We start from the raw sequence: 23,434 nt of genomic DNA, 5'->3' as shown, positions 1-23,434 counted from the left end.
TGTACCTACTCCACATGGACTGCAGCGGTTCAAGAAGGCAGCTCACCACCACCTTCTCAAGGGGCAATTAGGGATGAGCAATAAAAATGTTGGCCTTGCCAGTGACACCCCTAATGTCCTGTGAAAGAATAAAAAGGATGATATAACCAGCCAGCATTTTGCAAGGAATCAGAGGGGAAAAGTAGCCAAACCTCCTGATTCCCTGGACTACCCAGTGATTCCTGTTAGAAAGAGCACTGCCAGGACAGCTTGCTGCAGTGCTGCCTCTGATTGGGTTAGTCACAGAACTTATATACCCACGAGAAAAAAATGCTGGAGCAATGCTGGGACCAGATAATAAACTCAGCAAGATCTCACATTTGGAGGAGAGAAACTGAATGGATCAAAAAGATATGTTGAACTGAAGTGCCCTTGATAAACATGATAACCTCCACGAGGTCCCAAAGGTAGAGGAGTCTAAAACTAGAGGGCATAGGTTTAAGGTGAGAGGGGAGAGATACAAAAGGATCCAGAGGGGCAATTGTTTCACACAGAGGGTGGTGAGTGTCTGGAACGAGCTGCCAGAGGTAGTAGTAGAGGCGGGTACAGTTTTGTCTTTTAAAAAGCGTTTAGACAGTTACAAGGGTAAGATGGGTATAGAGGGATATGGGTCAAATGCGGGCAATTGGGATTAGCTTAGGGGTTTAAAAAAAAGGGCGGCATGGACAGGTTGGGCCGAAGGGCCTGTTTCCACGCTGTAAACCTCTCTGACTCGATGACTAATCACTGATTGATCTCCCTGTGAGGCTCCTTGAGTATGAGTTCCCCTGGTAACAGGCAGTGGCCTGGACCCCATTACCTGAACCGTTTATAAGGCAGGCCCAGGGTTGGGTAGGATTCAACAGCAGCGCTCAGGAAGCTTCACTACAGGAAAAAGGAGCTGGTTTTCTTTGCTTTCTTTACTTTAGTATTTATTCTTTGGAGCTGGATCATGAAGTGATCTTGATGATGCCCTCGTGTGACTAATTCGTGGAAGGGCGTCCAGGGCCTAGTGAGTCTGAATCAGGCCAGAGCTCCCATTAATCCAGCACCACGACTACCAGACATGGTGTCAAAATTCAAAGGAGATGATGGGCTTAACTGCATTCTTATCACGTGCACCGTGACATAAACAGCAACACGTGACACACAATGTGATGTGCAACACACGTGAAGCAATGTTGGCAGTGAGAGGGGGAGTCATTCATGTCTTTAATGCCTGCCTGGTGGACCTTTTTGTGTCAGTGTAAGAGATTATTTTTGGTGGCACTGGTGGGGGATACAGCCTCACAAAGCGTTGGAGGCTCGTTAACTTCTAAAGTCGGGAAGTGGTTTCAAGGCGAAAACACCTGTGAGATGTTTTCAAGATGCCTGCACCGCTGTAATTGATAGGGAAAGGAGGCAGCAAGTGCTCTGTGTCGGGGCTGAGGAGAAGCAGATTTTCCCAGAACAGTAAAATGTGTCAGGAGGGTGGGAGAGTAAAAATACTCTGTGGTCTAACAATACAAAAGAACGTCACACATGGTTCACAAGAGTTGCGAAACAAATCGTTCTCGGTCAACCAGAAAACAATCGACCCTTAATCTTGGGAAGATAATGCCTGGTGATTATTTGTGTTTTGTGCAGTAGAAGGCAGAGGAAATAAAAGTTGCCCTTTTCAGAATTAGGCTTGACTATATAAGGAGAGGCTATTATCAGGACCATAAAAATAAAGAGAAATTATAGACAGACAACTTCAAAGACTAATTCTTGTTTCTTTCCAGAGTCTACATTGTTGCGTTTGACTGCATTCACAATTTAATTGTACCGGAAATTGGAAAGTACGGTGAGGTGTGTCATGTGGAACAAAATAATAAAGAAGGTTTGGAAATAAATGCCGGGGGGGGGTTGACCCCACCCTTGAAACAAGTTCTGCAGTTGACTTCTGGAGGCATGGCCCTGCTCTCATATAAGATCATCATATTACCAGTCCCAAGGGTTTAGGCTGACTGAGTAAACAGACCAAGAATAGACTGGTAAGAGACTGCCTTATTCCAGGGAGATTTTAAACAATAGATACTTCTCAGGCCGCAGAGCTTTCTGGTACTCCGTGTTATGGTGCACTGTACCTACGGGTGTTGCTTTAAAAGGAACAGGAAAGGCTCATTCGTTGTATGAGAAGAAAAACAAGGAAATCATGCCATTCCAGCATCCCTTTCATGACCCAGGATGTTCCACAGCTCTCTTCAGACAATGATCTACGTCTTGAAGTGCAATAGTGTCATGGAGGCCTACCTCACAGAAATATCGCCCTCTGGCCCATTGCGTCAGCACTGGTCAAAGACAAACCACCGAACTATTCTAACCCCATTTTCCAGCAATTGACACGTAGCCAATCTCAGTTGCAATGTGGGAAGCACAGCAGTCAATTTGCGCAGAAGAAAATCACACAAACAGCAATATGACAGTCAACTGGATAATCTGCTTAAGTGTTGTCAGTTGGGGGGAGTGGGGTTATGTATTGACTTGGGAAGGACAGCAGGAAAGCTTCCCTCCCCTACTTTGAAATAGCGACCTGGGGCTCTCTCACGTCCACTTGAGAGTGGGGGCTGTGTCTTGCGAGGTTTCATGTGTTATGCGGAAGAAGGAGTTGTACAAACTTCGTCCAATTTCAGAATCCAATCAGAAAAGTGTCAGAGAGTCATCGAGCCATTGAGGTTTACAGCATGGAAACAGGCCCTTCGGCCCAACTTGTCCATGGCTCCCTTATTTTTAAACCTCCAAGCTCGTCCCAATTGCCCGCATTGGGTTACCCAATTGGATGATCCTTCACTCCCAGTCAACAACCTTTCTCTCTCCATGGCCAATGTTTGGCATATCTAATGTGCGGATCCCCTGGAAAAAACATGAGGTGGCAACCATCTTTTCCAATTTCCAGCAGTGTCCCACAATTTCACATTGAATGATTGGAGACTCCAGGGCAATCCGGGAGAGTTGACAATCCGAGGTACTGATTAGTGTGTCAGGATGCTGAGGGGTTTTACCTTGCTTTGGAATCTGATCCGGAATTGATTGACTTTGTGCTTGATATGGAAATCGGTTTATTTTCCTACTCTTAACTTCCTTCACCATGGAAACTAACAGAAGAATAAAATCACAGTCTGATCATCCAATGTTCCCACCAGCACACGTTCACCTTTGCAGTGATGAGGGGTCCATTGAAGTGACTGCTTGTCATATCTGTAGAGTTTGTGCTTCAATGTCTACATTGCTGAAATGAATACTAACATTGCAGTAATGTAGTACAAGTCATTTCCATTCTGCAAAACCCTCAGCGCCAATCGTGCTTCCGGTTTCAGATCTTTTTGTTTTTTTGGAGACTGTATACAGGATGAGGCCTACTTACATTGCAATGGCTGAAGCCTAGACTAGCGATGGTCCGAAGTTAATAAAATGGCGAGGAAATTTGTATCACTGAATAATGAACACAGGGAACCTTTGTGGAGGACACTAGCATCAACCTCGAGGCCCTGCTCCTGCACAACCAACTCTGACAGAATGGCCATTATGTCCTGATGCTCTCAGCAGGTTCTTTCTCCGGGCTCTGTTGGCTAATGCTCTGAGGAAAAGGGATAAGGATACACTAAGGCATTGGCAACACTGATTGGGAGGAGAAGGCTGCAGGCCGCTGGGCATAGCTCCACCTGTCCCAACGTGGTGCAAGCTGCTCCGAGGTTCAGCGACCTAGCAGAGGAAGGAGAGGGAGGTTAACCCGGGGCTGCCAATCCCACTCCCCCGTGCAACAACATTCACCTCTGCAGAACAGTTTGTGGGTCCAGCATTGGGCTCCTCAGTCAGCTGAAGACTCACCAAACCAAAAATGTTACACGTTATCCTGGATTTCGAGAGATCGCCATCAATAACAGGGTACAAGTTCCTTCCTGTCGTGCCACTGGCAACCCTGCTTGTGGGAGTGGGTTCAGAGTGTCAACGTGCAGGCAAACAACTCGATTTTCTGCACTAAAGATTGGGTCATGCCAGCTCAGCCCAGGGTCTTCTTACACTGAAGGTCCAAGATCTTCAAAGAAAGCATGGCGACTGGATGAGTTTGGTTTTGGATTTACAGATGAAGGACACTCGGCTCATAATATCAATTGGACAATTAAACCAAGTTTTAAACACTAAGCTAATATTGACTTTGCGAGATGGTTTGGAATGGGTGATGGCAAATCATTCTCCACTTTATGTCTCTCCCCTCCATTTTAAATTTCCATCGTCTTCGGAGAAAGAGGAAAGTCTACCATCACCTTCTTGTGACAGGAAGGGTTGGACAATAAACGCCTGTCCCTGTAAAGCCACAAGGTGTACTCCCTCCAGGGAAGGCGAGGCACATTCGGAGCTTTCGGATGTTGGCAGGTATTTGAATATCTGAAGTTCATTCTGAGGTCAATGAGAGGTTAACGGCTACTGTTTTTTCCAAGTGATATTTGAGCCACTCAAGTTTGAATGTGACACAAACTTTGCATATGAGACGCTTCCAAAGATGGCAGGTGCTGAAAACACACATTTAAGTTTTCCTCTGGGCTACCCCACCCAAAAACAGTGGGGCGGGGTGGGGGGGGAGGGGGGGGTCAGTGAAGGGAAACTACAGGCTTAACTCTGCCTCTCAGGCCAAACCTTGATTCCACCTCCACCACACCCCCCCCCCCCCCCCCCCCCAAACAGGGACCACTGTCAACCTCTCCACTCCTGGGTCTGCTGCCTCCCTGGAACTAACTATCTGCTGAGAGGGAGGGTGAGGTGTGGCGGCTGTATCATATGTAATTTTACAGCATGGAGATAGGCTATTCAGGCCCACTGCTCCATGCTGGTGTCTCTGTTCCACATGAACCACCTCCCACCTTACCTCATCTTCCCCCAATCAGCATTTCCTTTGCCCCTCAGGTACTAATCCCCATTAAATGCATCTATCCCATTTGCCTCAATCACTCCACTTGGTCATAGAAACATAGAAACCCTACAGTACAGAAAGAGGCCATCTGGCCCATCGCCTCTGCACCGACCACAATCCCACCTCGGCCCTACCCGCATATCCCTACACATTTACCCGCTAATCTCTCTAACCTACGCATCTCAGGACAGTAAGGGGCAATTTTATCATGGCCAATCAACCTAACCTGCACATCTTTGGACTGTGGGAGGAAACCGGAGCACCCGGAGGAAACCCACGCAGACACGAGGAGCATGTGCAAACTCCACACAGACAGTGACCCGAGCCGGGAATCGAACCCGGGTCCCTGAAGCTGCGAAGCAGCAGTGCTAACCACTGTGCCACCGTGCCGCCCATGTCATGTCGCCCTCTCCCTTCAATCCCTGGATCAGCAGTCTCGTTCCAAGCCTTTGGTGCTTCCATGTTCTCTTCAACGATTCCCCTTTTCCTGTTCGCATTCTCCTGCTGCAGCCCGAACCTTGACCTTCCACTTGCTGATGGGATTGCCAGCCAAAGCCACTGGAAAACTGTAGCAGGGTTATGTCAACGATTGGACCAGATGGCAGAAACCCAGCTGACCCTGCAGGGGAGCTTAAGGAGCACCCAACCCTTGGAATTATCGTGTCCCAGTCAATGGGAAATCATTTGCAGTTCATGTATTTAATTTGAACACAGGAAACCGCCCCATATAGATGATGCCTGGAAGGTCATGCCAAGATGCTGCCTACTCTGCTCCCTCATCCCCAGACAAATAATCTCCAGGCAGAGGCAAAATAAAAAGGATAGTAAGGGACAAAGTACTCAAGGGATTGTTGTCATGTCCGTTCCAGGGTATGAGCATGTCTCTGAATGCTCATAGAAGGGAAAGGATGTGTGTCTTGTATGTTTGGCTTTTAGTTTCACCCTTTGCTTTGTTCAACAGAGCAGGCAGCAGCTCCGCGTGTTCAGGGCTTTGCAACAATGGCCCATGATTTCATGAAGTGGCAACCAGAGTTGGATTGTCACTCCATTCTGACTCACTTCCCCAGAAATTAAGCTTCTCATTTCGGATGGTCAGTTTGGGGGGGGCGGGGGGGGGATGGTGGTGGTGGAGACAGGGGTCGGGTGGTCAGGAGGGTTTGCCACTCACTGGGGAGTGGGTGAACGGGGGGAGGTCAGTGGAAGGTGTGAGGAAAGGTCTTCAGGGAATTTGGGGGATCCTATGAGGAGTCGGAATGGATGGGGAAAGTCCCATGGGAGATTGGAATGGGAGCGGGCCAGCGACACCCACATCCCATGAAAGAATGAAGAGAAAATAAGATGGCAGCATCTCAGCCCTTGGCTAAGCCTCAACTTCCAGGTTTCTGGAAGGGTCCATAGATCCCTTCAAGATGTGGAGTTGCCGGTGTTGGTCTGGGGTGGGCACAGTAAGTAGTCTCACAACACCAGGTTAAAGTCCAACAGGTTTATTTGGTAGCACGAGCTTTTGGAACGTTGCCCCTTTATCAAGGGGCAGTGCTCCGAAAGCTCGTGCTACCAAATAAACCTGTTGGACTTTAATCTGGTGTTGTGAGACTACTTACGATCCCTTCAAGTAAAGTGATTAATGAAAGGCATTAAAATATCCCCCAATGGATACATGCCATCCTGCTGCCGTGAAGTACATATTTTTACATTTGTTTTTTGGACACTGGTTGGTTGAGTTATTTGGGGATAAGAATAGAAATTGAAGAAAATGGAAATACTCTGAAGGCTTACAGCAGCTTAATGATATTACTTAATCTGAGTAATCAGGGTGCCCAAACATTTTCCACATGACACTGTAAGTGTAGGCACTGAATTTATAAACTCACAATGTTGACCCAAAAAGTCTGGGTGGAAGATAAAAACAGGAAGTTGAGTGAAACAGGCAGGAAATGAGTGAATATGCAAGATGTTGAATTCATGATAGCTGCTAATGTAGATCTGCTGTGCAATTCTGGAATTTTCAATCCTGTTCTATATTTTGATGCTTTATGGGGTTTTAAGTTAACTCTTATCGATTCTTTGCTACCTCTATTCAAAGTCATGTCAGCTAATGGTGGCACTCTGCTGTCCAACTCCAATCCAGGCTGCAAATTCAGCGCAGGGCTGAGGAGCGCTGCACTGTTGAATTCTTTCCGATGAGATGTTAAAGTGACTGTTTATGTGCGGGTAAAGTGTGCTGTGGTAGCCTTTCGAGAGGAGGAGGGGAGTTCTCCCAGGTCCTGATCAATATTTATCCCTCAGCCACCCACTCTGCGTCTCAAACGTCAAACTTGAGGCCAGTGAAAAGGCTCAGAGAGCTTTTGCTGTTGGCTGTTTGCAGTTCATTACAAATGATACACTGGACAAAACACAACCAGGTTTAAATCTCCAAGGAAGTAAGTCGGATCACTTTGGATTCAAGCTGACTCCAGGATGACACAGCTGGTGATTTTTTTATCAGCTGCCCTTAGCTGGATAATGCCTTTATTTACAAAGTGGTTATTGTATGCCTGTAAAAACTATCCCTCAGAATTTTATCATGGGATGTGTGAATCACTGGCAAGGCCAGCATCTGTCTCCTTCGTTGCCTTTGAATGAAGTGGCTTATTCGGCTATTTCACATTGATTCATAGAATCCTAGAATCTCTACAGTGCAGATGGAGGCCATTCAGCCCACCAAGCCTGCACCAACAGGCTGTGGCTCTGGAGTCACATGTAGGCCAGACCAGGTGAGGACGGCAGATTCCCTTCCCGAAAGAACATTAGTGAACAGAGAACATAGAAAAAATACAGCACAAACAGGCCCTTTGGCCCACAAGTTGGGCCGGTCATGTCCCTACCTACCTCGGCTGGGTTTTTACAACAATCATTGTCATTACCTGTACTGAGACTAGCTTTCAATTCCCGATTCCTGATTAAGCTGCCAGAGTGGGATTTGAAACCACACCCTCAGAACATCAGTCTGGGCCTCTAGGTTACTAGTCCAGTGATGTTCCCACTCCGTCACCACATCTCCCCCAGATTCGAGCTGTCTTTGGACTCCTCGAACCTGAGACAGGCCTGATTTCACTGCTGGGAGATGCAGTTGATGTCTGACCAGCCATGGAGAGGAAATCTGCCACTGCCCTTAAAGGGTCAAACTTTCCTCTCGTTGGGATGTCTCACAGCCCATGAATTATTCGGAAGTGTCATTCCTGCTGTTGATCAGAGAAACCCAATAGCCAGTTGAGTATAGAAAGCTCTGTTTCAGAGAGCTCACTCCACGGATTTTCAGTCATTTAGCTTGAAGATCCTGAAACATGAGGATGGGTCTCTGTAGTTCTGACAATTTTAACTTTCTGCTCATAACCGCCACTCTTTTTCCCTTCTTGTGATCAAAGTTATCCAATATTTTCCCCCAGGTTAACAGTTTCACGCCCAGATAATAACCCAACATCAATATCACTATCTCAGAGCCAGAACCAGCGGGTAAGTTACGGTGGGGATGTTGACGGGGGAGGGAGGTGTGGGGAGTGGGTGGGGCGCAGATAACGTCAAAGGGGTCAAAAACGTATGAGAGATGTTTTGGAGGTAACAATGTCGGAGTCACGTTATTGGGTGAAAGAGTGTAAGAGCTGGAGTGGAGTGTGACCACCAGCACTCCTATTGCTGCACAGATCTAGGATTGCCATTGGTCTTGAATCATTGCGTTGTAATGTCTCACCCTCTTGCAAAGCCCTGCTCCGTTCAATTCATTAGGTCAGTTGTCAGCAGGAGAGTTTAGTGACAGATAATGAGATTATGACAAGCGGCTGTGGTAAAGCTGTGTGAATTTCCAGACCCAATCGCCATTGCCTTTTCCTTTCAGTCAGTCTGGCTGGTTTAGCAAAAGTCAAACTAACATCTGTGTTTGAGAATTAGTCAGATCAGCTTTCGGCAGGGAAAATGTGAAGAATTAAAGGACAAAAAGGTAGTGGAGTAGTGGGAAGATTTGAGTTTGTCATTGCTCTCCAGAGTCCTGGATTAAAGGTGAAAGTGCTGGTGTGTACCAGGAACACAACTGAGGGGATTAAGGCCTGTACTGAGGGTAATTGAGATATGGCACTGTAACAGACCATAACAAACAAAATCAGAAGTGCTATCAAAGGGTTGGTGGACAGTGGGTGGTGTGGGGGCAGATCAAGGCAGTAACAGAAATAGCCTGAAAATAACTACAACCAGGTCTGTACCAGAGCGGAACCTTCCCAGACTAGTACCGGTTACCATTTACCACCACTGGAGTCAGTAGTGAAGTGGATTGCAGGATGTGGGCATTGCTGGCTAAACCAGCACTTGTTGCCCATCTCAGTCTAAGAGCTACTGGGACCCAACTCAAAATGGCAATGTAATGAGCTAAGTGGGCTAAGGACAGACTGGCTGACAGTCCACGTGAGCCTGCTTTTTCTATTCATTCACAGGATGTGGGCGTAGCTGGTTAGACCAGCATTTATTGCCCATCGCTAACTGCTCCTTGAGAAGGTGGTGATGAGCTGCCTTCTTGAACTGCTTCAGTCCATGTGGTGTAGGTACACCCACAGTGCTGTTAGGAAGGCAGTTCCAGGATTTTGACCCAGCGACAGTGAAGGAATGGCCGATATATTTCCAAGTCAGGATGGTGTGAGGCTTGGAGGGAAATCTCCACGTGATGGTGTTCTCAGGTATCTGCTGCCTTTGTCCTTCTAGATGGTAGAGGTCTAGATGAAAAGTGCTGTCGAAGGAACATTGGTGAGTTCACAAGAACATAAGAACATAAGAAATAGGAGCAGGAGTAGGCCATCTAGCCCCTCGAGCCTGCCCCGCCATTCAATAAGATCATGGCTGATCTGAAGTGGATCAGTTCCACTTACCCGCCTGATCCCTATAACCCCTAATTCCCTTACCGATCAGGAATCCACCTATCCGTGATTTAAACATATTCAACGAGGTAGCCTCCACCACTTCAGTGGGCAGAGAATTCCAGAGATTCACCACCCTCTGAGAGAAGAAGTTCCTCCTCAACTCTGTCCTAAACTGACCCCCCTTTATTTTGAGGCTGTGCCCTCTAGTTCTAGTTTCCTTTCTACGTGGAAAGAATCTCTCCACCTCTACCCTATCCAGCCCCTTCATTATCTTATAGGTCTCTATAAGATCCCCCCTCAGCCTTCTAAATTCATAGAACATAGAACATAGAAAAACTACAGCACAAACAGGCCCTTCGGCCCACAAGTTGTGGCGAACACATCCCTACCTTTTGCAGTGCATCTGCACTGTACGGTTGCCAGTGTGCTGATGATGATGGGAGTGAATATTTGTGGAAGGGATACCAATCACCGGCAGCACGGTGGCACAGTGGTTGGCACTGCTGCCTCACAGCGCCAGGGGCCCGGGTTCAATTCCTGGCTTGGGTCACTGTCTGTGTGGTGTCTGCACGTTCTCCCCGTGTCTGCGTGGGTTTCCTCCGGGTGCTCCGGTTTCCTCCCAAAGTCCAAAGATGTGCAAATTAGGTGGATTGGCTGTGCTAAATTCCCCCTCGGTGTACCCGAGCAGGCACCAGAGTGTGGTGACTAGGGGGATTTTCACAGTGGCTTCATTGCAGTGGTAATGTAAGCCGACTTGTGACGCTAATAAATAAAAATCAAGCAAGCTGCTTTGTCCTGGATGGTGTCGAGCTTCTTGAGTGTTGTTGGAGCTGCAACCATCCAGGCAAGTGGGGAATATTCCATCACACTCCTGACTTGTTCCTTGTAGATGGTGGACAGGCTATGGAGAGTCAAGAGGTGAGAAATTCGCCACACGATTCCCAGCCTCTGACCTGCTCTTGTAGTTACAATATTTATGTGGTTCGTCCATTTCAGTTTCTGGTCAATGGGAACTCACAGGACGTTGATCGTGGGGAATTCAGCAATGATAATGCCATTGAGTGTCAAGGGGCAAAGGTTCGATCCTCTCTTGTTGGAGATGGTCATTACCTGGCACTTGTGTAGCATGAATGTTACTTGCCACTTGTCGGCCCAAGCCTGGATATTCCAGGTCACATTGCGTTTGGGTGTGAATTGCTTCAGTATCTGAGGAATCACAAATGGTGCTGAACATTGTGCAATTATCAGCGAACATCCCCACTTCTGACCTTATGATGGAAGGAAGGTCATTGGTGAAGCGGCTGAAGATGCTTGGGTCTAGGCACTGCCCTGAGGAACTCCTGGAGCCGAGATGATTGACCTCTAACAAGCACAACCATCTTCCTTTGTGCCAGGTATGACTTCAACCTGCGGAAGGTTTTCCCCGATTCCCATTGACTCCAGTTCTCCTCGGGTTCCTTGATTCCATATTCGGTCAAAAGCTGCCTTGTTATCAAGGGCAGTAACTCGCAACTCATCTCTGGAGTTCAGCTCTTTTATCCAACAGCTAATGGCTAATAACCCATTCTATTTGTGTGATGCAGATGCATCCAGAACAACCAATTGTTGAGTGAAAAATCCTAGGGCACCTCACAGCAATGTTATCAAATAAGACTTGACATCAAGCCAAGACAGAAGACTTTTCGAAAAAAGGTCTGCCAAAGAGGATTGGTTTCGAGGAGCATCTTCAATGTGAAGAAAGAGGAAGAATGTTGGAGACGTTTATGGAGGGAATTCCAGGTTTCAGGGTCAGGTAGTTAAAGGCATGGCAGCAAATGGTGGAGTGATTAAAATTGGGGATGTGCAAGGGAAGAATGGGGGAGAGAACAGGGATTTTGAAGGTTTGAGGACTGCAGAAGATTACAGAGAAAAAGAGGGATGAAGCCATGGAGAGATTTGAACACAAGGATGAGAATACTAGCTTCAGGGTTTTGGAAAACAGGCAGCAGTGATGGTTGAGTGATTAAGCTACGTATGGGCAGCAGAGTTCTAGACTAGTTCAAGTTTAAGAAGGGGACGGGTTGGATATTGAAAGGTTTCTGGTGTGTTAGCATTGGCTCAATTGGCTGCCCTCTCGCCTCTGAATCACAAGATTTCTGGCTCAAGATCCAGGGCCTGGGCAGAAACATCAAGGCTGACACTCGAGTACAATACTGGCGGAAGGAATAGTGCACTGCTGGAGGTGCCATCTTTCACTTGAGACATGAAACTGAGGTCCCATCTGCCTGCTGAGCAGGATGTGAAGGATCCCACTGCACTATTTCAAAGATGTGCACAGAGGTTCTCCTCTGCGTCCTGGCCAATACCTATCCCTGAATCCGCACACCAGAAAACAGATTCACTGGTCATTTTCACATTGCTGCTTGTGGGATCGTGCTGTGTGAGAATTGTCTGCTGCGCCTCCTACATTACGACGGTGTGCTCTAATGTTCTGGACCTTCCCGCCGGCGGGTTCTTCCGGTCCTGCCGATGGCACTTCCCCACTACTCCGATCCGCGGCAGGTTCCACAGCAGCGGGGCTGGTGAATAACGCGAAATGCCATAATGGCCATCAGCAGGTCCGGAAGATCCTGCTGGCAGGCCACTGGCAGGCCGCCTTCCCCATTTGGGACCGGGGGGGGGGGGGCGGGGGGGGCAAAAAATCCTGACCAGTTTACTTCATTGGCTATGAAGTGTCAGGCGGTAGGGCGAAATGCAATATAAATGCAAGTCTTTCTCTCTTGCAGTGTGCAGGAGGGGAATGCTGATGTTTGAGAGAACAATGCCAGATGTTCGTACTTTGCCAGCAGCTGCACTGTTATCTTTGCTGGTGTAATATGAATATGTAAATTACTAATACTATGGGAAATCGCAAACTAAAATAAATCCAGACTTTCTAATTTGTCTTGCTGTTTTGCCCAAGTCATTCCTTCAGCTTGATGAGTCATGTTCTCCAACACTTAATGTGCAATTTGGGGGCTGTGCTAAATCTGTGGGCGGGCTTACCACTCCTTATCAAATTTTTCCTTTAGTAATTTATTCGCAGTTCTGAACCACTTTTGCCAAAAAGCAGGAGGTAAACAGTGAGCAAGTAAGGATATGTGTGTGAGGGGGCGGCATGGTTAATTGGAGGCTGCTTGCTGCAGGTTTGAAGGTTGTGCCAGGGTGATTTTTTTTTGCCACATGTTCGAAGCACCCAACAGGGCATGTTTTTAAAAGGGGGCTGGGGGAAGGGATAATTGCTTTTCATAGAAAAAAGCACACTGGGGTGAGACAGAAGGAGAAATGCTCCACGCAGATACAGAAAGACACACAGAATGTCAGAAAGAAACAGGTTTGAATGGAGCTGCATCAATTCAGGAGCCTGGAATACCTTTCCTCTTCACCAGAGCACACAAATGCAGCATACACGTTCATTGTGTTTTCCAAAGGGGCCGATCTGTGGCTCTGCTTTCCCACTCTTTCTGGTACCCTTGTCCAAGTAACCAGTGTTTGTGCCTCAGTGAGAGCCAGCGACCCAACCATTGGACGCATCGTTTCCGAATTCAATCCTTTCAGTGTCTGGTGCCCGTTCAAGTGCAAGTTCCAATGGCAACCATTGCATTGCACTGCGAGGGGCAGGCAAAATCCTGGATAATCTTAACCTACTGATCCCTGAAAGAGCGAGACCATGAGCTGCAGTCTAACTCACTGCAGATTGAAGCTGGAACAGCTTTACATACCTGTGGTTGGAGGAGCAAATTACAATAATCCCAGATTGCTGTCTCGTACAGCAGGCAAAGCTGCTAATTCATACCTCGTAGGTATGTGATAATAGATGATGGTCATTTCCTAACCACTGGGACTGTGATCCTTGCATCTATCTTATCGACCTACATCTTTTACCGCCCTAGAGGACAAGGGCAGCAGAAGATATAGGTAGACCATAGAAAGCATTTTTTCTGGTTGTATCACAGCTTGGTATGGCTCCTGCTCTGCCCAAGACTTCAAGGTACTACAAAAGGTCGTGAATGTAGCCCAGTCCATCACGCAAACCAGCCTCCCATCCATTGACTCTGTCTACACTTCCTGCTGCCTTGGCAAAGCAGCCAGCATAATTAAGGATCCCACGCATCCCGGACATTCTCTCTTCCACCTTCTTCCTTCGGGCAAAAGATACAAAAGTCTGAGGTCACGTGCCAACCGACTCCAGAACAGCTTCTTCCCTGCTGCTGTCAGACTTTTGAATGGACCTACCTCGCATTAAGTGATCTTTCTCTACACCCTAGCTATAACTGTCACACTACATTCTGCATTCTCTCGTTTCCTTCTCTATGAACGGTATGTTTTGTCTGTATAGCGCGCAAGAAACAATACTTTTCACTGTATGTTAATACATGTGACAATAATAAATCAAATCAAATCCAATCAAATCAAAGGGCAGCAGATGCTGGGAACACTACCATCTACAAGTTCTCACCATTCCTTCACTGTGGCTGGAACAGTCAAAATCTTGGAACTCCCTCTCTAACAGCACTGTAGGTGTACCTACAAGACATGGACTGCAGTGGTTCAAGAAGGCAGCTCACCACCCCCTTCTCAAGGGGCAATTAGGATTGGGCAATAAACACCCACATCTCATGACAGAATAAAAGAAAAATCGCACTCATTGAGATCACTGCTGGGAATGGACAAATGCATAATGGCTCCGCAAACATCTGGGATGGACAGAGGAATTGTACAGCTGGGATATGGAACATACCAATATTCGAAGTAGGAGCAGAAGTGGGTCATTCAACCTCTCAAGCCTACTCCGCCATTCAATAATATCATGGCTGATCTGTTTGGGTTGAGTGCCACATTTCCATCAACCCCGATAACCTTTGATGCCTTAATAAAAGCAAATTACTGCGGATGCTGGAATCTGAAACCAAAAGAGAAAACGCTGGAAAATCTCAGCAGGTCTGGCAGCATCTGCAAGGAGAGAAAAGAGCTGACGTTTCGAGTCCAGATGACCATTGGTCAAAGCTGATTTGACCTTTGATTCCTTGTCCAGCAAGAATCTTTTTTTTCCCCGCCTTAAATATATTCAGTGACCCCTGCTTCACTGCTTTGTGAGGCAGAGGGTGTGATCTTACCGGCCGTTCACCCCACGCTCCCACTTCAGCGAGGTCGGAGAATTTGGCATCCAGCCAAGTCTCAGTTCACTGCAGTGGGATGGAAAATCCCACCGATGTGAATGGTGGTAATGTTCCGGCCAGATTCACACAACCCTCTGAGAGAAAACAATGAGATGAGGTAACATTAATCACAACTAGCCTTCATTCTGATATTTGGGTCACTTTGAGAGGGACTTGTACCTGAAGCAGATCTGCTCAGGTGGAACTAGTTTGGATTCTGATTTCCTGCTGAAGGGACAACCTTCGACAAACTTCAGACCTGGGAACCGGAAGGATGGAAATGGATGCTTCTTCCAAGCTGTCCTTTCAATTCAGTCGTGTCCAACCCCAGCTGAAGGGGGTGGATTTAACCACTTAACTTATCCCTCCCTCAAAACCATAGGGAGATACTAACAACCTTCAGTGACTATTTCATGACCTAACAAGGATCGAAATGATAGGGAGGGAGGGTGGAAAGGTAGTTGGAAGATTGAGGGTACTCTGTCTTTCCCCTTCTCCTTTGGCTGTTTTTGAAGCTTCGGCCGGAATTTTACCAGCATGGGGCGGGCGAGGCTTGGAGAACGGCATTTTCCATTGGCTTCGGGCGGCATCGTACGAACCTCGGGGGGACGTGCCGGTAAAATTCCACCCTATGTGTGGCTGCCATGTTCCATTGGAAATTACATCATTGTGCTGAAACAGGTACGAAAGTCTGAGGTCACGTGCCAACCGACTCAAGAACAACTTCTTCCCTGCTGCTGTCAGACTTTTGAATGGACTTACCTTGCATTAAGTTGATCTTTCTCTCCACCCGAGCTGTGACTGTAACACTACATTCTGCACTCTCTCCTTTCCTTCTCTATGAATGGTATGCTTTGTCTGTGTAGCGCGCAAGAAACAATACTTTTCACTGTATCCCCACACATAAACATAGAACATAGAACAGTACAGAACAGTACAGGCCCTTCGGCCCACGATGTTGTGCCGAACCTTTTCCGAAACCAACATCAAGCTATCCCACTCCCTATCATTCTAGTGTGCTCCATGTGCCTATCCAATAACTGCTTGAAAGTTCCTAAAGTGTCCGACTCCACTGTCACAGCAGGCAGTCCATTCCACACCCCAACCACCCTCTGAGTAAAGAACCTACCTCGTACATCCCTCCTATATCTTCCACCACAAACCTTATAGTTATGCCCCCTAGTAACAGCTACATCCACCCGAGGAAGTAGTCTCTGAACATCCACTCTATCTATCCCCCTCATCATCTTATAAACCTCTATTAAGTTGCCTCTCAACCTCCTCCGCTCTAAAGAGAAAAGCCCTAGCTCCCTCAACCTTTGCTCATAAGACCTACCCTCCAAACCAGGCAACATCCTGGTAAATCTCCTTTGCACTCTTTCCAGTGCTTCCACATCCTTCTTATAGTGAGGTGAGCAGAACTGCACACAATATTCCAAATGTGGTCTCATCAAGGTCCTGTACAGTTGCAGCATAACCCCACAGCTCTTAAACTCAATCCCCCTGTTAATAAACGCTAACACACTATCGGCCTTCTTCACGGCTCTATCCACTTGAGTGGCAACCTTCAGAGATCTGTGGATATGAACCCCAAGATCTGTCTGTTCCTCCACATTCCTCAGAACCCTACCTTTGACCCTGTAATCCACATTCAAATTTGTCCTCCCAAAATGAATCACCTCGCACTTATCAGGGTTAAACTCCATCTGCCATTTTTCAGCCCAGCTCTGCATCCTATCAATGTCTCTTTGCAGCCTACAACAGCCCTCCACCTCATCCACTACTCCACCAATCTTGGTGTCATCTGCAAATTTACTGATCCACCCTTCAGCCCCTTCCTCCAAGTCATTTATAAAAACAACAAATAGCAGAGGACCCAGCACTGATCCTTGTGGTACACCGCTGGTAACTGGTCTCCAGTCTGAAAATTTTCCATCCACCACCACCACCCTCTGTCTTCTATGAGATAGCCAGTTACTTATCCAATCGGCCAAACTGCCCTCTATCCCACACCTCCTTACTTTCTTCATGAGCCGACCATGGGGGACCTTATCAAACGCCTTACTAAAATCCATGTATATGACATCAACTGCTCTACCTTCATCTACACACTTAGTTACCTCCTCAAAAAATTCAATCAAGTTTGTGAGCCAAGACTTACCCTTCACAAATCCATGTTGACTATCACGGATTAAGCTGCATCTTTCTAAATGGTCGTAAATCCTATCCCTCAGGACCTTTTCCATTAACTTGCCGACCACCGAAGTAAGACTAACCGGCCTATAATTACCAGGGTCATTCCTATTTCCTTTCTTGAACAGAGGAACAACATTCGCCACTCTCCAGTCCTCTGGCACTACCCCCATGGACAGTGAGGACCCAAAGATCAAAGCCAAAGGTTCTGCAATCTCATCCCTTGCCTCCCAAAGAATCCTAGGATATATCTCATCTGGCCCAGGGGACTTATCGACCTTCAGGTTTTTCAAAATTGCTAATACGTCTTCCCTCAGAACATCCGCCTCCTCCAGCCTATCAGCCTGTATCACACTCTCATCCTCAAAAACATGGCCCCTCTCCTTGGTGGACACTGAAGAAAAGTATTCATTCATCTCCTATCTCTTCTGACTCCATACACAAGTTCTCACTACTGTCCTTGACTGGCCCTAATCTCACCCTTGTCATTCTTTTTTTCCTCACATAAGAGTAAAAGGCCTTGGGGTTTTCCTTGATCCGACCCGCCAAGAACTTCTCATACCCCCTCCTAGCTCTCCGAAGCCCTTTTTTCAGCTCATTCCTTGCTAACTTGTAACCCTCAATGGACCCAACTGATGTTTTCTCATCCTTACATGTGCTTCCTTCTTCCTCTTGACAAGGCATTCAACCTCTTTTGTGAACCATGGTTCCCTCACTTGGCCATTTCCTCCCTGCCTGACAGGGACATACCTATCAAGGACACGCAGTATTTGTTCCTTGAACAAGCTCCACTTTTCATTTGTGCCTTTCCCTGACAGTTTCTGTTCCCATCTTATGCTCCCTAATTCTTGCCGAATCGCATCAATTATAAACCTTGCCCTGTCGTACGGCCCTATCCCTCTCCATTGCAATAACGAAAGACGCCGAATTGTGGTCACTTTCTCCAAAGTGCTCTCCCACAACCAAATCTAACACTTGGCCCGGTTCATTTCCCAGTACCAAATCCAATGTGGCCCCACCTCTTGTCGGCCTATCCACATATTGTGTCAGGAAACCCTCCTGCACACATTGTACAAAAACTGCCCCACCTGAACTATTCGACCTATAAAGGTTCCAATCTATATTTGCAAAGTTAAAGTCACCCATGACAACTACCCTGTGACCTCCACACCTATCCATAATTTGCTTTGCAATTTCTTCCTCCACATCTCTATTACTATTTGGCGGCCTATAGAAAACCCCCAACAATGTGACCGCTCCTTTCCTATTTCTAACTTCAGCCCATATTACCTCAGTGTGCAGATCCCCCTCAAACTGCCTTTCTGCAGCCGTTAAATATCCTTGATTAACAATGCTACTCCATCACCTCTTTTACCACCTTCCCTACTCTTACTGAAACATCTATACCCCGGAACTTCCAACAACCATTCCTGCCCCTGTTCTAACCATGTCTCTGTAATGGCCACAACATCGTAGTCCCAAGTACCAATCCACGCTCCAAGTTCACCTACCTTATTTCGGATGCTCCTTGCATTGAAGTAGACACACTTCAACCCACCTTCCTGTCTGCCGGTACACTCCTGCGATCTTGATATCTTCCTCAGTACCTCACTACACCCAACACTGACTTCTGGACTACAGCTCCGTTTCCCAACCCCCTGACAAATTAGTTTAAACCCCCCTGAAGAGCCGTAGCAAATTTCCCTCCCAGGATATTGGTGCCCCTCTGGTTCAGGCGCAACCCATCCTGTTTGTACAGGTCCCACCTTCCCCAGAATGTGCTCCAATTATCCATGTAGCTGAAACCCTCCCTCCTCCACCATCCCTGCAACCACATGTTTATCTGCACTCTCTCCCTGTTCCTCAACTCGCTATCACGTGGCACCGGCAACAAACCAGAGATGACAACATGGTTTGTCCTGGCTCTCAGCTTCCACCATAGCTCCTTCAATTCCTGTTTTAAATCCCTCTCCCTTCTCCAAACTATGTCACACGTGACAATAATAAATCAAATCAAAATCAAAACAGATAACTGAACCATGCTGCCATCACAAAAAGATGTGTCAACTAAGAGAAACATTGCATGGAGTTACAGTGTTCTTGAACTTTAAGTTTTTTGTTCTGTGCTGCCATAAAAAATGTAACCGGAAAAGGAATACATTGTGAATGTCTCCTGGTTTCTTTCCCTCTGTGAGTGTGACTTTGGCGGAATGACACTGAAGTGGGGGTCCTGCCAAAGGTCGCGGAATGAGAGACACTCAAAGAGAATCGCTGCTGCTTCTGCTGCCCTGACCTCTCCTGACCACATCTCCAAGGCCACCCATTGCATTCTGAGTGACATTTATTGTCCGAACTCCAACACAATCGTCCCGTTGGAAAACGCAGCAGCATTTCTCCATTGAGCAAAAATCCCACAAAAGCAATGGCATGAAGGTACAGGTAAGCTGTTTTTAGGATGGTATTGGCTGAACGTTGCCAGGGCACGTCACTGCGCTTCCTGGCAGTAAGTGTCAAACAGACAGATGTTCAATGGCTCATCCGAGACACAGCAGCTTTGACCACACAGCACTCCTTCAGTATTCAAGGGTCAGGCCAGCAGCTGTGTATTCAGCAAGGATGGAAGATGAATCAGTTCTTGACCAGGAGTTAAATGGCAAACCTATGGGTCCTGATGAGTGCAATGCAGTAATTCACTGTTGCTGGGACAGTATAAGCAGCCAATTCACACCTCCAATGAAATACCAGTCTGCATCGCGTATCTGTATGTTTGCGATGCTGAGGGTGTTTACTTCTCGTTGTATTTCTAACTGTGAGGATATCAGTGCAGTCCGGTTTTCATGGCCCTGGCACTCTCGCTGGTGTCAGCAGTTTGCTCCAGGAAGTTGCCCTTATTTTTGCAGAGGGAGCATGCGTGTGTTTGTTGGCCCATTCCTGCCATCAATTACCTATACTTTCTGAGGCAGAAAGAACACCATCCTGACTCAGTGCAGAGGCCTCCAGTTTGAAAGGGTTGTATTCAAAGGAGAGAATGGCATTTCCAATCGGGATAAGAAGGTGATTTGGATTTGGGGAGCCATTAAAACCCCAAATCAATATTGCTGTTCTTTTTGAGTGCTTGAACATGCTCCTGTTGCACACCTTGGGATGTTTTAATCTGTTTTCCTCAGGAGATTGATGTGCCAGGTGCTGAGGCACAAAGCAGAGGAACATTGCAAACTGAACTATCAACTGGAACAAGCCAAACGTTGACCGTAATTTGACAAGTGCTTTCTTGTCAACCAGCCCAGGTACAGAACAATACCACTTTCAAGTCAGCACATGAAAATGCATTCATGCCAATTGAGAATTTGGACCTGGCAAAGCAGATGCTCTTCTACGGCCTGCTTCTGTTCTTATTTTTAAATTATTCCAATGAGTCCAAGTGAAACAAGGAGATCTGATTCCATTATAATTAAAATGCAAAGCAAAGGATGACGGCAATCTGAAATAAAAGCAGAAACTTTCAGATGAACTGAGCAGGTCTGGCAGCATCTGTGGAGAGAGAAACATCAATGTTTCAAGTCCACATAAATCTTCTTCAGAGCTCTGAGATTTGATACCACCCTTTTTGTCAATGCTAACATGGTGGTTGTCTGGCTGGTGTCAGTCAAAAAAAAAGGTTTGTGTAAGTGATATAAAAATCTTTTTTCCAATTGATTTCTGGGCTAAGTTTCTGTGGTGAAGAGGGATTGTACATTATGTTGCACTGCAGTGAAAAGTAATTTCTCTCTGCGCTGTGGCAAGCTACAGCACACATAGACATTGGGAAAAAAAATTATCCAGCGTAATTAAAAAGCATTTACATAAAGGAAACATTTTGTTTTGAAATTAAGGGTATGTAAGTAATGGCAGGAACTCCAGTGGTGCAACATCTGTTCCTCCAGCTGTTCCTACTTAGCGGAGCCAGAATCTACGGATACGATATTGCACCAGCACAAGAGTTCCTGCAAAGCTCCTAACCAAGCTCTGTCATTTTCGTTAAGAAGCTTCCTTCATTATAACCGCAAAACACATGGAATCCCTTCAGCTTTTCTGACAAGCTTCATCTAATTGTAGTGAATAACAAAGAGTCTCGTCAGGAAGGCAACACACACGGAACTCTCTCTGATCACTTAACAATGGAGAGTTTAAGTCTTGACAATGTTCGGGGGGTAAAAATCTCCCAAGTAATGAAGACAATCTAAGCTAATGTGTTCCTTTTCTATTAAATCCCTTTCTGAAGGTGGGATTCGATGGAGTTTAGAAGGATGAGGGGGGGATCTAATTGAAACTTACAGAATAAAGTTAAAGTTTATTTATTAGTCACAAGTACGCTTACATTCACACTGTAATGAAGTGACTGTGAAAATCCCCTAGTCGCCACACTCCAGCGCCTGTTCGGGTAACACTGAGGGAGAATTTAGCATGGCCAATCCACTTCACCTGCACATCTTTGGATTGTGGGAGGAAACCAGAGCACCCGGAGGAAACCCACACAGACACGGGAGAATGTGCAAACTCTGCCCGGACAGTAACCCAAGCCGGGAATCTAACCCGGTTCCCTGCGCTATGAGGCAGCAGTGCTAACCACTGTGCCACTGTGACGCCCAAGAGGCCTGGATAGAGTGGACATGGAGAGGATGTTCCCACTCGTGGGAGAGACTAGAACTCGAGGGCACAACCTCAGAGTGAAGGGACGCTCCTTTAAAACTGAGATGAGGAGGAATTTCTTGAGCCAGAGAGTGGTGAATCTGTGGAATTCATTGACACAGGGGGTTGTGGAGGCCAGGTCATTGAGTGTCTTTAAGACAGAGATAGATAGGTCCTTGATTAATAAGGGGATCAGGGGTTATGGGGAAAAGGCAGGAGAATGGGGATGAGAATCATATCAGCCATGATTGAATGGCGGAGCAGACTCGATGGGCCGAATGGCCTCATTCTGCTCCTGTATCTTATGGCCTTATTACCAGAAAATTGGGCCGGCTCCAGTCTGTGTATTCCCTATTTCTGTGTTGAGATTTTTTTAATAGGCCTGTTATCCTGATTAGTACATATCTCCTGACTACAGCACTTTATAATTTTACAGAGCCACCTGTGAGCACTCAATGCTGAATGTCTATTGAATTGTCCACCTGTACAAGAACAACAGGTGCTTTCTGAGAGAAACGATGGAATGTTGGAAAAGGCTGCACATTGTGCACAAATACTACAGATGAGCACTAAAATCAAATAATACAAAACACACTCATAATAAATAGTTTCAGGTTGCCAGAATATTTCATTTTTTAAAACTTCTCATTTCAATTCAAACAGTCCGATCTGTTGAGTCCTATCTGTTGAGGTTTTTAAAAAAGGGCAGCATGGACAAGTTGGGCCGAATGGCCTGTTTCCATGCTGCTAACCTCGATGACTCCGTGCCTCAGAATGTAGTCTGTTGATTTCCTTTCTATTCTCAGTAATGGCCATGGGTAGTTGAGGCTGTGGGCTTTGAGGACCATCGTGTTTTAGATCACAGGAGGCCAATCGGCCCTTCGGGCTTGTACCGGCTCTCTGTACGGGTTGTCCACTTAGCCCCATTCTCCTGCTCTTCACCCATTTGGCCTAACACACCCACGCTCATATGAAGGGGAAACAGATGAGGAAACAAATTGAGAGAACCTATTTCTGGTGAGGGAGGCTAAGTCTAGCAGGGTCATAGTTCACAAATTGAGAGCCAGACCCCTCATGGGTAAAATTAGCAAACATGTCTTCAGACAAAAGGGGTGCCAGAAGTTCTGAACTGTCTTTGCAGATGACACTTGATGTTATTAATTATTCATTTTCAATCAGGAATCGTTAGTTTCTTGTTAACCAAAGATGCTAAGGGATATGGGGAAAAGTCAGTTACATGGAGTTAGGTGACAGATCAACCACGACTTTGCTGGATCAGTTTCGAGAGGCCGAATGGCCTCACCCTGTTCCTCTGTTCTGAGCATCCTATACTTTCGACTGCAGACATAAATTTGCTCTTCCACTTTTAAGTTTCAGAAACTAACAGTGTGGTGGGTACAAAGAGTCTGATTTGGAACCTACAATTTAAATTCGAAACAAAACTCCCCGAATGGATTGATGTGACTGGCGTCGAGGAGCCTGTGAGCAGGCTGTTGGATTTGGAAATATTTCCAAATCATTTGCAACCCGAATTTCCAGAAACTCTTTTGTCACAAAGCGCCCTCCAA

The sequence above is a fragment of the Mustelus asterias genome, chromosome 22, assembly GCF_964213995.1.
Source record: "Mustelus asterias chromosome 22, sMusAst1.hap1.1, whole genome shotgun sequence".
Classification (NCBI taxonomy): domain Eukaryota; kingdom Metazoa; phylum Chordata; class Chondrichthyes; order Carcharhiniformes; family Triakidae; genus Mustelus; species Mustelus asterias.
Note: the sequence above shows the minus strand (reverse complement) of the source record.